The following is a 13,388-nucleotide window of genomic DNA, read 5'->3' as shown; positions in this document are numbered from 1 at the left end:
ATCCTTGTAAGACCTGCTCTCCATTCCAGGCAACATCCTGGTAAATCTCCTTTGCACCTTTTCCAAAGCTTCCACATCCTTCCTAAAATGAGGCGACCAGAACTGCACACAGTACTCCAAATGTGGCCTGACCAAGGTTTTGTACAGCTGCATCATCACCTCACAGCTCTTAAATTCAATCCCTCTGCTAATGAACGCTAGCACACCATCGGCCTTCTTCACAGCTCTATCCACTTGAGTGGCAACTTTCAAAGATCTATGAACATAGACCGCAAGATCTCTCTGCTCCTCTACATTGCCAAGAACCCTACCATTAACCCTGTATTCCGCATTCATATTTGTCCTTCCAAAATGGACAACCTCACACTTGTCAGGGTTAAACTCCATCTGCCACTTCTCAGCCCAGCTCTGCATCCTATCTATGTCTCTTTACAGCCGACAACAGCCCTCCTCACTATCCACAACTCCAACAATCTTCGTATCGTCTGCAAATTTACTGACCCACGCTCCAACTCCCTCATCCAAGTCGTTAATGAAAATCGCAAACAAGCTGCAGCTTAATCATGCATTGTAGCTGTGCAGGTGCAGTGTGATGAGGCTTCTTCAGGATGGTTCTGAGTGACTGCTGACGGTCAGTTTGCACAGTTGGCAGATGACTGTAGATGAAGTAGTGGAATACTCGATACGCAAAAACCAGGGCAAGGAGCTCTTTTTTTGATTTGCGCACACGAGGTTTGCGCCAGTGAATTCCTTTGAGGCAAAGGCCATTGGTTTACCATTTTGTATTCATGCTGCACGAAGTTCATACTGTGGTAGATCTGCTGAGATTGGGACAGGAACTTGGACATTTTAGGGACCTCACGGTAGCATGGTGGTTAGCATCAATGCTTCACAGCTCCAGGGTCCCAGGTTCGATTCCCGGCTGGGTCACTGTCTGTGTGGAGTCTGCACGTCCTCCCCCTGTGTGCGTGGGTTTCCTCCGGGTGCTCCGGTTTCCTCCCACAGTCCAAAGATGTGCGGGTTAGGTGGATTGGCCATGCTAAATTGCCCGTAGTGTAAGGTTAATGGGGGGATTGTTGGGTTACGGGTATACGGGTTACGTGGGTTTAAGTAGGGTGATCATTGCTCGGCACAACATCGATGGCCGAAGGGCCTGTTCTGTGCTGTACTGTTCTATTTCTATAAGTATGGGAAAACAAGTGGACATGCCAATGATTGTTTGAGTCAGTTGAATGTCACGGTGTTCTTGTCAACACCATTCGACGGCCTGATGTCGGAGTTGACAAAGGGATCCAGTGATTTTACTACAGCAACAAATGAATTTCGAGAGCTAGTCATCCCAGGAAGCGCTGCAAAGTGTGCTTATCGACAAGAAAGTCCAGGTGGCAGATGGCCGCAGTCTTCTCTCGATCAGGTTTTTATACAGCCATCAGCAGGTGACCCACATATTGCACTGATTGACCTTGAATTGGCACTTTGTAGGGTTGAACTTCAAACTGAGATCCCTGACTTTGTTTAGCACACAATGAAGATGCTCATTGTGCTCAGTTACAGTACGGCCCCCCATCAGGATGTCATCAATTAGAATTTACATTGTTGATCTGCAAAGTACTGTTACATACTGCATTGAAATGCCTCACTGCCGGTGAAGATACCATATGGCATTTGGAAAAAACGGCATCTGCCTTCCGGTGACATGAATTTTGTCAATCCTGAGGATGCCAGATCCAATGGGATTCGCTAAAATCCGCATTCCACATCTGACACTTTCTTGCAGCATGTCGGAGATGACCTCTTCTACTGCACTTCATGGAGTGATATGGCCCAAGTAGTGCTTTGTTTAAATGTACAGGGTCAACATATATCCTGACTGCACCATCCTTTTTCACCACAGCTACCACTGCCGAAATCAATTCTGTGGCCTCTTTGGCCGGGGTAATTACGCCCATTTTGGTCATTCGACGCAGCTTGTTGCAGACCTTTTGCGTCAGGGTGGCAGTAAAGAAACCACATTGTTGTGGGACTAAAGTCATGTGTAGGTTGTGTTCACTAGTTTAAACAGATGAGCAGATGCTTAAGCCAATCCATTTGCTATAATTTTGCCAAAGCAGGTTTAACACCGGCTATAAAAGCCGTTTTTAATGGACTTAAAGTGCTTGCGTCCCATGCGTCAGTTTCCTCTGCGAGTGTCATTCCCGAGTATTCCATCCAAGTCTGTAAAAATCTTTCCTCGAAATCCTGAATATCTTCATTATTTTTTTGAATGCAAGATGTCATCTTAGACCAATCGGTCCTCGGCGGGGGCGGGGGGGTGAAATTTTAATAGGCAATCCCTGATTGCTAGCCAACCAGCTTCTAAATTTTGCAAATCATCTCCAAGGGCAACTTCCACCTCAGTTCTAAGGGTTGAAATTACACGAGTACCGAGCATGATAGTCAGAATTTGTACTCCATCAAATGGGTGGAGACTATAAATGGATTGTAATCTTTGAATTCCATTCCATGTGGTTATACCGCCCTTTTTAGGGTGTGGAGGATTTTTGGACCATTCGTCAATTTTTGTAGGATCTGCTGGTTCGTGAGTCCATTGATGATCAAATATGTTTCTAGTCATAGTTTCACCTTCTTCTATTTTTTTGCTTCCAATTCTAACCCGTTTGCGTTTTAAAGGGGCTAGTTGAATTAATTTAGTATTATGCATTGTAGGAACACTGGGCGGAATTCTCCGACCCCCCCCCCCCCCCCCCCCACAGGGTCGGAGAATCGCCCGGGGCCAGCGTAAATCCCGCCCCCGCCGTGGACGGAATTCTCCGCCACCCGGGTATCGGCGGGGATGGGAATCGCGCCGCGCCGGTCAGCGAGCCCTCCGCGGCGATTCTCCGGCCCGCGATCGGGCCCCGGGGTCCTGGGGGGGGGGGGGGCGCGGGGGGCGATCGGACCCCGGGGGTGCCCCCACGGTGGCCTGGCCCGTGATCGGGGCCCACCGATAGGCGGGCGGGCCTGTACCGTGGAGACACTCTTTTTCTTCTGCCGCCGCCACGACCTCCACCTTGGACGCTGACGCTCCAGCGCAAGCGCGGACTCATGCCAACCGGTGAAGGCCTTTCGGCCAGCCATGGCGCCGGTCGGCGGGGCAAAAAGGCCGTTCGCGTCGGCCGGTGGGGAGCAAACCACTCTGGCGCAGGCCTAGCCCCTAAAGGTGAAGAGAATTCCGCACCTTTGGGGAGGCCCGACACCGGAGTGGTTCTCGCCACTCCGGTATGCCGGGACCTCCCGCCCCACTAGGTAGGGGAGAATCCCGGCCACTATCTTCGTCTGATTCATCTGGCAGAGGAACTAATAATTTATGCCTGACACTTGGGTGGGTTAGGTGGATTGGCCATGCTAAATTGCCCGTAGTGTAAGGTTAATGGGGGGGATTGTTGGGTTACGGGTATACGGGTTACGTGGGTTTAAGTAGGGTGATCATTGCTCGGCACAACATCGAGGGCCGAAGGGCCTGTTCTGTGCTGTACTGTTCTATGTACTTGATCTCGGCTGTGCATTTGCCGATTGTGCCACTAGGTGGGGTGCTTGGGCTGCTTGCTGAGTTTGTTTTGTTAATTCGGCTGTTGGTTGAGTCTGAGCTGTGCTTTGCTTTAAATTTTGAACTGCAAGAGAGTCTGTCAGGATTTCGCAGTAGAACATAGAACATAGAACAGTACAGCACAGAACAGGCCCTTCGGCCCTCGATGTTGTGCCGAACAATGATCACCCCACTTAAACCCACGTAACCTGTATACCCGTAACCCAACAATCCCCCCATTATCCTTACACTACGGGCAATTTAGCATGGCCAATCCACCTAACCCGCACATCTTTGGACTGTGGGAGGAAACCGGAGCACCCGGAGGAAACCCACGCGCACACGGGGAGGACGTGCAGACTCCACACAGACAGTGACCCAGCCGGGAATCGAACCTGGGACCCTGGAGCTGTGAAGCATTGATGCTAACCACCATGCTACCGTGAGGCCCCAAAGTGTTCAGTGACGTTGTTTAATTCTCTTTCTAAAGCACATTTTTCTTCAATTAACTTGCAATTTGCAAGTTCAGTTCGCTCAGTTTTTAATTGCAACTGTTGGTATTTTGACTCCACTTCAAAAACTTGATTTTGGAATTCTGCGATATGAAAAGATAACTGCTGGAGTTCAGAGATTTTGTTTTGCGAATCTGTTCTAAGATAAAATTTCTGACGCAATGCGAGCAATTTGAACCGTGGTGTTACAAAATCGAATGGCACTTGACTATGTGCTAGCCGAAAAAGGCGGCACGTGCGCCCTGATTGGTGCAGAATGTTGCACTTTCATTCCCGATAACTCTGAGGAAGTTAAAGATGTGGCATTACATATCCAAAAAGAAATCGAAAAACTTGACCCACCCCAAGTTATCTCTCTCTGGGATAAAATTTGCGGGTGGCTTGGACACGCTGGAATGTCCACAATGAGAATAATCATATTCTCCTGTGTAGCTGTATTCATCATTTATATAACATACCAATGGGCTAAGTGTATCAAAGAACTATTCGCTAAACCCAGGGGACCAACTGTCGGAATGATTCACACTAACCCTACTGCACCCCCAATTGATGAATTTGAGATGAAATACTATTGTTGAAATGTTGCTGATCAATCAATTATTTGACTGTACTATTAACATATTGTATAATTTATTAATACTGAAACAGTAGTATCAAATTTGATTAATTTATCAATTGTTATTTTATAATAATGATTCTTTAAGAATTTTAATGATTATTGTGGAAACGCTCGTTGCAATGCAAAGTGTCCATTTTATTGTTTAAAACTGCAATGACAATATGAATGAGTTATTCTTTGCGCTTTTACCTATCCTATCGCATTAATGATGTCTTTTATCTTATACTGATATATCTCACCTGATCTTTCGATTGATCAAAGGGCCGAATTGTGGAAGCCAGGTATTTCGAATACACCTAATATAGGTAAAAGATAGCTGTTTAAGCGTATCTATTAAGCCCCTTTAAATTAAGGATTAAAAAACACATATTCTGCAAATTCATTGACATAGTTTTAAAGTAACACAGAAGTCTGATAAGACAAACACTTTTCATTACATTTCTCCAAGGACAAGGGATGAATCCATGGCAACGAGGTGGCAGGAGTGAAGGCTCTATTGTTCTGATTTCAGGCCACTCGTGATTACAGCCTGAACCACATTCCATAATTTATACAAGCTGAAACATTTTAGACTATGTTGCCTTGTTTTTAATAAATGGACAGTTAGAACATCGAATCAAATATATTTGATTCCAACATTCTCAAAACATAACAATTTCATAGAACCAGTTTGATTTACATTTTTCAAGTCATTGTCCAGCATGGCATGACGAGATAACATGAAGTCTCCATTGTTACAATAGTCAAGTCAGCATGAAACCAGTTTTTGCTGGCTTTGATAAAGCACAATATCGCATTCTTGAACATGCACAGGTAGGCAGATAGGCAACAATTAGAAGTAATGTTACATATTGAAGATGGACGGCTTGTTGTCAAATCAGATGTGTTTAAGTCTAACCCAAACCAATTAGGATTATATTGGGGTGTGATTAGATGATTAAGACAGATATCAAACAGTATAACAGAAGAGTTTTTGTTCCACCATTTTTAGGTTTTTTCGGATAGTTTTTGGGGGGGTTAGTTTTAGCTTTTGAGGAGAGTAGTTTTTGGGGATAGTTTTTGGGATGGTGGGGTAGGTAGCTTCAGTTAGTCTTTGGTAGGTTTTGGGTAGGTTAGAAGCATCTATACTTTGATCTTAAATATTCACTGTCTCTCTGTATTCATATTTCATTTTCAGACTTTGACTTTTAAAAGTTATGTTTCGAGCTGTTTGCCTAAAAGATAATTCCTGTGATTCTTTGAAAGCTTCAAATTGTCTACAAATTGCCTTTTAAATGACTTTCAAGTTGTCATCAATAGAAGACAAATAAAACAATTCTTATTTGCACCTGACAAGTTTTAACTCAAATTCCTACTGAGTTCCAGTATCACATGTGCAGCCAGTAACCTTGAATGGTTTCAAAATCCCTCGACTGGCACAGTCGAATCCTCCAGGTACACAGAGGGAGAATTCAGAATGTCCAATTCACCTAACAAGCACGTCTTTCGGGACTTATGGGAGGAAACCGGAGCACCCGGAGGAACCCCACGCAGACACAGGGAGAACGTGCAGACTCTGCACAGGCAGTGACCCAAGCCGGGAATTGAACCTGGGACCCTAGCGCTGTGAATCAACAGTGCTAACCATAGTTGTGTATTTTCAGAACATTCTCTGAGTTCCGAGTTAGGATGTGCAGGACTCAATGGTCCTACAATAGCTGGTGGGCACTATGTGCCGCAGAAGGCTGTGCCTGGGCAAGGAGACAGTGCAGCACCAATGCCACGTCCTCGCAGACATGGTACCCCATGGAGGAGGAGGACTCCCACTCCTGGTGGCCGTGAAGGTCAGGGGGGCCCTTAATTCATCCACTGCTAGGTGATTCCAGGGCTCGAGCAGGAAACTGTGTGGAATATCGCAGTCTCCGGCCCAGAGGGTGCATCCAGGAGGTGACGGATGCTCTGTCTGCGCAGGAGTCCGACTTCATCACTTTCAACCTAAACCAGGCCCATCAAGATTCGCCATCTGCAGGATTCAGCGCCATCGCTGGGATTCCAGGGGGGGCATCATTGGCAGGCATGTTGCCCTGTGAGCGCCGGGGCATCAGGGAGTGACCTACATTAACAGGAACAGTTCCACTCCCTGAATGACCAAATCCTGTGCGGCCATCACCCAAGAGTCATGCATGTGTGTGCCCACTACCCAGGAAACATGCAATACAGCGTGTGCCCACTACCCAGGAAACATGCAATACAGCGTGTGCCCACTACCCAGGAAACATGCAAGGCAGCTACATCGTGGGCACTCGGAGATCCATGGTGCCTTTGCGGACCACCCCAGGGTTCGCTTGTAGGGGACAAGGGGAACTGAGGTCATGGCGGGTGACGTCAGTGCGAAGGCCTGAGACTGAGGCGGAGACCTGTTACAATGATTGCCACTCGGGCTGTATCGGTTCTGCTGCATGGAGCACTCTGGCGGAGCTACGAGGTGAACACCAACAAAGTGTCATCGCTATCACCTGCACCTTTAACCAGCGCAGAGAGACACAACTCAGTGGGCGACATTAACACTCGGGCTTCAGGAGCACAATCTGGTGAGCACCACATCAGACGCTGATGCATATCAGATGGAGGCAGGAACTTCCATGGGAGTGGGCAGTCGGAGATCTGCTGGATCCCAGGACACGGCTGCCCCCCCCCCCCCCCCCCCCCCCCCCCCCCCCCCCCCCCCCCCCAGCCGGATGCAGAACCTCTGGACAAAGTTCTCCCGGAGCTGCTGAAGGTGCAAAGACAGAACCGTGCGATGCAGGAGGGGGCATCAGCGACATTCTTGCAACTGCAAGGTCGATTGGAGGAGTCCCAAAGCTTTCAGGTGCAGGAGATGGTCTCGGCACCATGTGCCACCCAGGACAACACTGCAAGGGTGGCGTCAGCAGTGGACAACCTGGAGCTTGACGTCCGAGCCAAGACTGGCAGACTCCAAGGCATGGTTCAGTCACTGAGGACCATGTCCGAGGGCCACAGCATCATGTCCCAATCACTGAGGCACAAGCCCCAGACATGGGTGGACATTGCTGAGACACCCCAGAGCATGGCCAGTCACTGAGGACCGTCGCTGAGCACACCGACACCATGGTGCAGACAATGGAGCCTCGCGGACTGGCAGCTCCAGGTGACTCAGAGGCTTCTGGAGCCCACTCCAGCTGCTCCTCTGTCCCATGGAGTAACCCAGGGGCCCACGAGCACCCGGGGAGGAGGTAGTGCTGGAGGCCATCCTGGGCTTTCCACCAAGAGGAATTAGGTCATCTCTAACTCTTCCGATTCCCCTTCTCTTGACACTAGCAAATCTCAGGGGTAGCGACAAGAGACACATTCATAAGTCGGAGTCTTCTAGGTCCAGATCCTCCAGAGGACCCCTGCTAAGGGCATCGCAGGTCACAGGGCGCGGAAGGCAGATAGCCACCTCCACTTCTAATGTGCATCGTGGGAAGATACCTGGATGTAGCACAAGGCCATGAAAGATTAAGGAGTTGCAGAAGCACTGAGTGGCCCCTGGTCAGGTCACTCACCGTAGTCAGGGAATGGATCATTTTCACATGAAATATTCGCCATTAAAATGTTTCACCTCAAACATGCAATGCCTCTACCTTTGACCTTAATCCAACAGGGTAGGCCTAGCTCTCCATTCGATCCTCTCACAGCACCCCCCCCCCCGGGCCACAAGCTACGTCACCAGTGAGAGTCCATGAAACACACAGTGTCGGTCATCTTGCAATTCAAGACTCACCAGTCAGTGGACACAGCCTTGACTCTTTCCCTCTCACCCCCCCCCCCCTCACCACCCCCCACCCCCCTCGCCCTGTAACTCTGACCCAAAGGAACGTACCCCCGGCACACACTCAGGCGTGAGGCTGAGAGGCAGCGGGCTGTCACCAGAAAGACAGGAGTCAGATTTAAGTAGAAGCTGAGGAGCATCACATCACCCTCTTGCCTTGAATAATGCCCCGTTGGCACTGCCAACACAGGCCCTTCACCCGGTGTGATGCTGGATTGTCCCCTGGAAGGGGTGAGGGGGAGCTGTGTTCAGGGAAGGGAGGGGTTTGAAGCTGGGGGTGGGGGTGGGGTGACGCTTGGGGGTTTAAGCTGCCAGTTACAAAACTTCCTATCTTGGAAATCTGGAGGATATGAGGGCCTTACTGGACAGTGGGACCCTAGCCGCTGCCTGTCCTCCATTCTCCGCCTCCTCCTCGGACTCGTCCTCCACTCCCGCCTGGTCCTCCTCATCTCCCTCAGATGAGGCCGCACGTTCTCATTGCTTCTACTTAAGCAAGGGGCAGCAGGGTAGCATGGTGGTTAGCATAAATGCTTCACAGCTCCAGGGTCCCAGGTTCGATTCCCGGCTGGGTCACTGTCTGTGTGGAGTCTGCACGTCCTCCCCTTGTGTGCGTGGGTTTCCTCCAGGTGCTCCGGTTTCCTCCCACAGTCCAAAGATGTGCGGGTTAGGTGGATTGGCCATGCTAAATTGCCCGTAGTGTCCTAATAAAAGTAAGGTTAAGGGGGGGGGTTGTTGGGTTATGGGTATAGGGTGGATATGTGGGTTTGAGTAGGGTGATCATGGCTCGGCACAACATTGAGGGCCGAAGGGCCTGTTCTGTGCTGTACTGTTCTATGTTCCTCCTCCTCCTCCTCCAGGCTGTCACCCCCCCACTGCTGTGCCAGGTTGCGAAGGGCACAGCAGACCACACAATGCCAGAGTGGGCTAGACAGCTCATTTGGACGGCCAGTGCAGACACGATGGGCTGAATGGCCTCCTTCTTCCCTGTAACAATTCTGTGATTGTTTATTCTCACTATTCCATTTTCAATCCCCTCAAGCGAAGATCGCAGATTTTGTCAAAAATGTTGCCTTCATGTTTCTGGTCTCTCGTCTCGGGTTCCGCCTGGTTGGATTTGGGTAGATTTTAGAATCTGCTTTATTTGCACGATACCCATCTTTTAAAAAAAAAAACATTTTTAGAGTACCCAATTATTTTTTTCCAATTAAGGGGCAATTTAGCGTGGCCAATCCACCTAGCCTGCACATCTTTGGGTTGTGGGGGTGAGACCCACGCAGACACGGGGAGAATGTGCAAACTCCACACGGACAGTGACCCAGAGCCGGGATTGAACCTGGGACCTCAGCGCCATGAGGCAGCTGTGCTAACCACTGCGCCACCGTACCTGCCCACGATATCCATCCTCCAACTCCCTTACTCTCTCTATATCTGTGGCTTTGAGACATGACCTGTGTGTACCTGGAAGAACAGATATTTGAGTCCACCATCTTCTTCCCATCAGAAGTTCTGATGGAACCAAACCATTCCTAAATGTTGGGGTCGGTCGTGCACAGTGTTCGGCTGGCATCATCGTCTTTCTTCAACAAAGCATTTAAGTAGGGGCTGGTTTAGCACACTGGGCTAAATCGCTGGCTTTTAAAGCAGACCAAGGCAGGCCAGCAGCACGGTTCGATTCCCGTACCAGCCTCCCCGGACAGGCGCCGGAATGTGTTGACTTGTGGCTTTTCACAGTAACTTCACTGAAGCCTACTCGTGACAATAAGCGATTTTCTATTTCTATTCTATTTTCTTACTCATCTTTCGGCCTATCCAGTTGCTTGTGGGGACCTGGGCGAACTAGTTATGTGGTCAAAGCCATAATCTTAGGTAAATGACTGGATTCATTCATTTGCGAATGGGGGGGGGGGGGGGGGGGGAGGGCTGGGAGAGGCATTGTCTGAAATGACAAAATGTAAAATGCCATGTGTGGCAAATGTTTCTTTCAGTGAGTCAATGATTGCTTCTGAGGTTGTCCGCTGAAAGTGTTTAACCCCAAAACATCTGGAGTCATAGTCAATGACTATTTGGGATATCTTCCCTTGGAGCTGAAAAAGGTCCATTTCGAGACATTCCCATGGTCTGAGTGGGAAGGAAGATGACATTGTTGCACGTTTTACTTGAGTGTAATTCGCGTTTATTGGAGTGTATTAACACACCTCCGTTTAAAGGCCGTGTGCTTAACACTGCTAGGCTCTATATGTGTATTTTCAGCTCGGGAGTCGCCAGGTGTCGTATAAACACCTCACAAATATTCCAAGGTCAGGTTCAAAGTAATAAAACGATACACCGATTAGTAAGTTCCAAACGATTAGTATTTATTATTACAAATATAATAAATACGCATGCACACGCTAAGGGACTAAGCTACAACTAAACTAAGCGATCAGAATACTTAACTAAACAGGAACAGGCAAGATCAGGGAACGAGGCCTTCGTTTCGATCTTGGTCTGTAACCTTCAGAGAGTGTGCTGGTCGCTGGGGGTCTAGTGGGGCTGGTTCGCGTAGCGAGCGTCGTATTGTCACTTACGGTTCGGCGGCTGGTGCTCAACGGCTGGAGTCAGGATACAAGTCGAAGTTCTGGGTCGAAGTCAAAGCCGGAGCACGAAAACAGACCGGACCATGTGTGGGGGTCTATCTTTTATAGGGCCCCCAATGTCCGTGCCTTTTTGGGGCGGGCTTTTACCTTCAGGTATCGATTGGATCAGCTCCCAATCGATATCTTTCGAATCCCCCAATGTGAGGGTCTCTCCTCGATGGAGGGGGCGGTCTCTATGGTCTTTTGTGGTGGATACCTTTGGTGCCGCTCTGTCTGGACATCCACTTAAAGTATCTATTCAAACCCAAATGTTGCCATTGTGTGTGCCCAGATCTGGATTGCCTCATTAATATGCAAAGCGTTTTGCTATTAACACCTTTGGTTGAGATCTTCCACCTGGCCAGAAACTAGTTTTGCTGCGTGCAAAATGCTAATCAGTCTTTGCAGACTGCTTGTCTTGGCTAAACTGCTTTTTCCCTGCAGTCTTAGCAGTTCTCCATCTTGTTAGCCCAGTGTCCATCTTAGGTGGCTACAACATCAGTGGTTCTCTTTGCTCCTGGCTAGGGATGACACAGGGCGAGCAGCTCAAAGTGATTTCCTCCAGGCCATGGCACTAGACGCAATTTCATGCAGCACACTTTGTAATGCCTACGTGTCCCTGGTGTACTCTCTGGAGCGCGTTTACCTCAGCAGTAACACATACAGACTACCAACACTTGTAATAGTACAACACTATTTTATTAAGCTAGAAACTGTTGAACATACTTTCACTGTGGGTCGACACTATGTTAGATTAAACTAAAGACCTGTGCCTATCCTAACCAGTCTATGCACTCAGCACATGGTGAAGATCTGTTCTGCAAGCTGTGAGCTCTGGCCTTCTGAGAGGCTGCATCCCGAATCAGCGGGAACACTGATGCCCTCTGTCTTTATAGTGAGTGTGCTCTAACTGGTGATTGGCTGCGGTGTTGTGTGTGTTGATTGGTCTTGCTGTGTGTCAATCAGTGTGTGTGTCTGCACCATGATGTACTGGTGTATAGTATAACATCCCCCCTTTTATAAAAAAAAATGTATGTTTGTGGCAATAAATAATGTGTGGTGAGAACGTTCCTGACTAAGTGTGGGGTGCTGAGATATATTTACAATACTATGTACATAAGAACTAAGCTATTTACACGGGAAGGTGTCTGGTGCAGATAAACAGTATGCAACAAAAGAGTAACTAGATCAACATTATATACAAACCAGGGAATTTGATCAAACAAAGCAACGAAACAGTTCAGAGAGTCCATAAATTCTAAAAGTTCATAAATTTAGCGTCTGAGGTGGGCGACGAATTCTGGTTGACCGCCTCAAGGGTGGATTGAGAGCCGCCGGTTCAGGAGCGGGCTGGACCGCGTCAGAGTCAGGGAGAGGCAGAGCGACAGGGAGCTCTGCATAGTCCATGGCAGGGTCGTCATGACGGCGAGGAGAGACCTGAAGATCATGTGGCGGGTGTGGAACGGGACGAAGGGCACGTCGATTGTGGCGCTGAAGAGAGCCATCCGGTAGACGAACCAGGAATGAGCAGGGGGGGGGGGGGGGGCACCTGCCGGAGGACAACAGAGGTTGCAAACCAGCCACCATCCGGAAGATGGACGCGGACGTTGTCATCGGGAGATCAGCTGCACGGGTGTCATGAGCCGCCTTGTGCTGGGCACGAGACAGCTGCATCCGGCAAAGGACCGGAACGTGGTTGAGGTCTGGGACATGGATAGACAGCACCGTCGCCCTCAGGGTGCGATTCATGAGTAGTTGGTCTGGCGACAGGCCAGTGGACGGGGGGGGGGGGGGGTGGAGCGGTAGGCCAGCCAGAAATCAGACCCAGCATCGGCAGCCTTGCATAGAAGCCTTTTGACGATATGGACACCCTTCTCTGCTTTGCCGTTGGATTGGGGGTACAGGGGACTGGACGTTACATGGGCAAAATTGTACCACCTGGCAAAGTTGGACCATTCTTGGCTGGCGAAGCAGGGGCCATTGTCTGACATAACCGTGAGCGGGATGCCGTGTCGAGCAAAGGTTTCTTTACATGCACGAATGACTGCAGACGAGCTGAGATCGTGTAACCGTATCACCTCCAGGTAATTCGAAAAGTAACAAAGAACAAAGAACAGAGAAAATTACAGCACAGGAACAGGCCCTTCGGCCCTCCCAGCCTGCGCCGATCCAGATTCTTTATCTAAACCTGTTGGCTATTTTCCAAGGTCTACTTCCCTCTGTTCCCCGTCCGTTCATATACCTGTCCAGATGCATCGTAAATGAT

Source organism: Scyliorhinus canicula, chromosome 24, assembly GCF_902713615.1.
Source record: "Scyliorhinus canicula chromosome 24, sScyCan1.1, whole genome shotgun sequence".
NCBI lineage: Eukaryota > Metazoa > Chordata > Chondrichthyes > Carcharhiniformes > Scyliorhinidae > Scyliorhinus > Scyliorhinus canicula.
The sequence above is the reverse complement of the archived record's forward strand: the minus strand, read 5'-3'. Positions refer to the sequence as shown.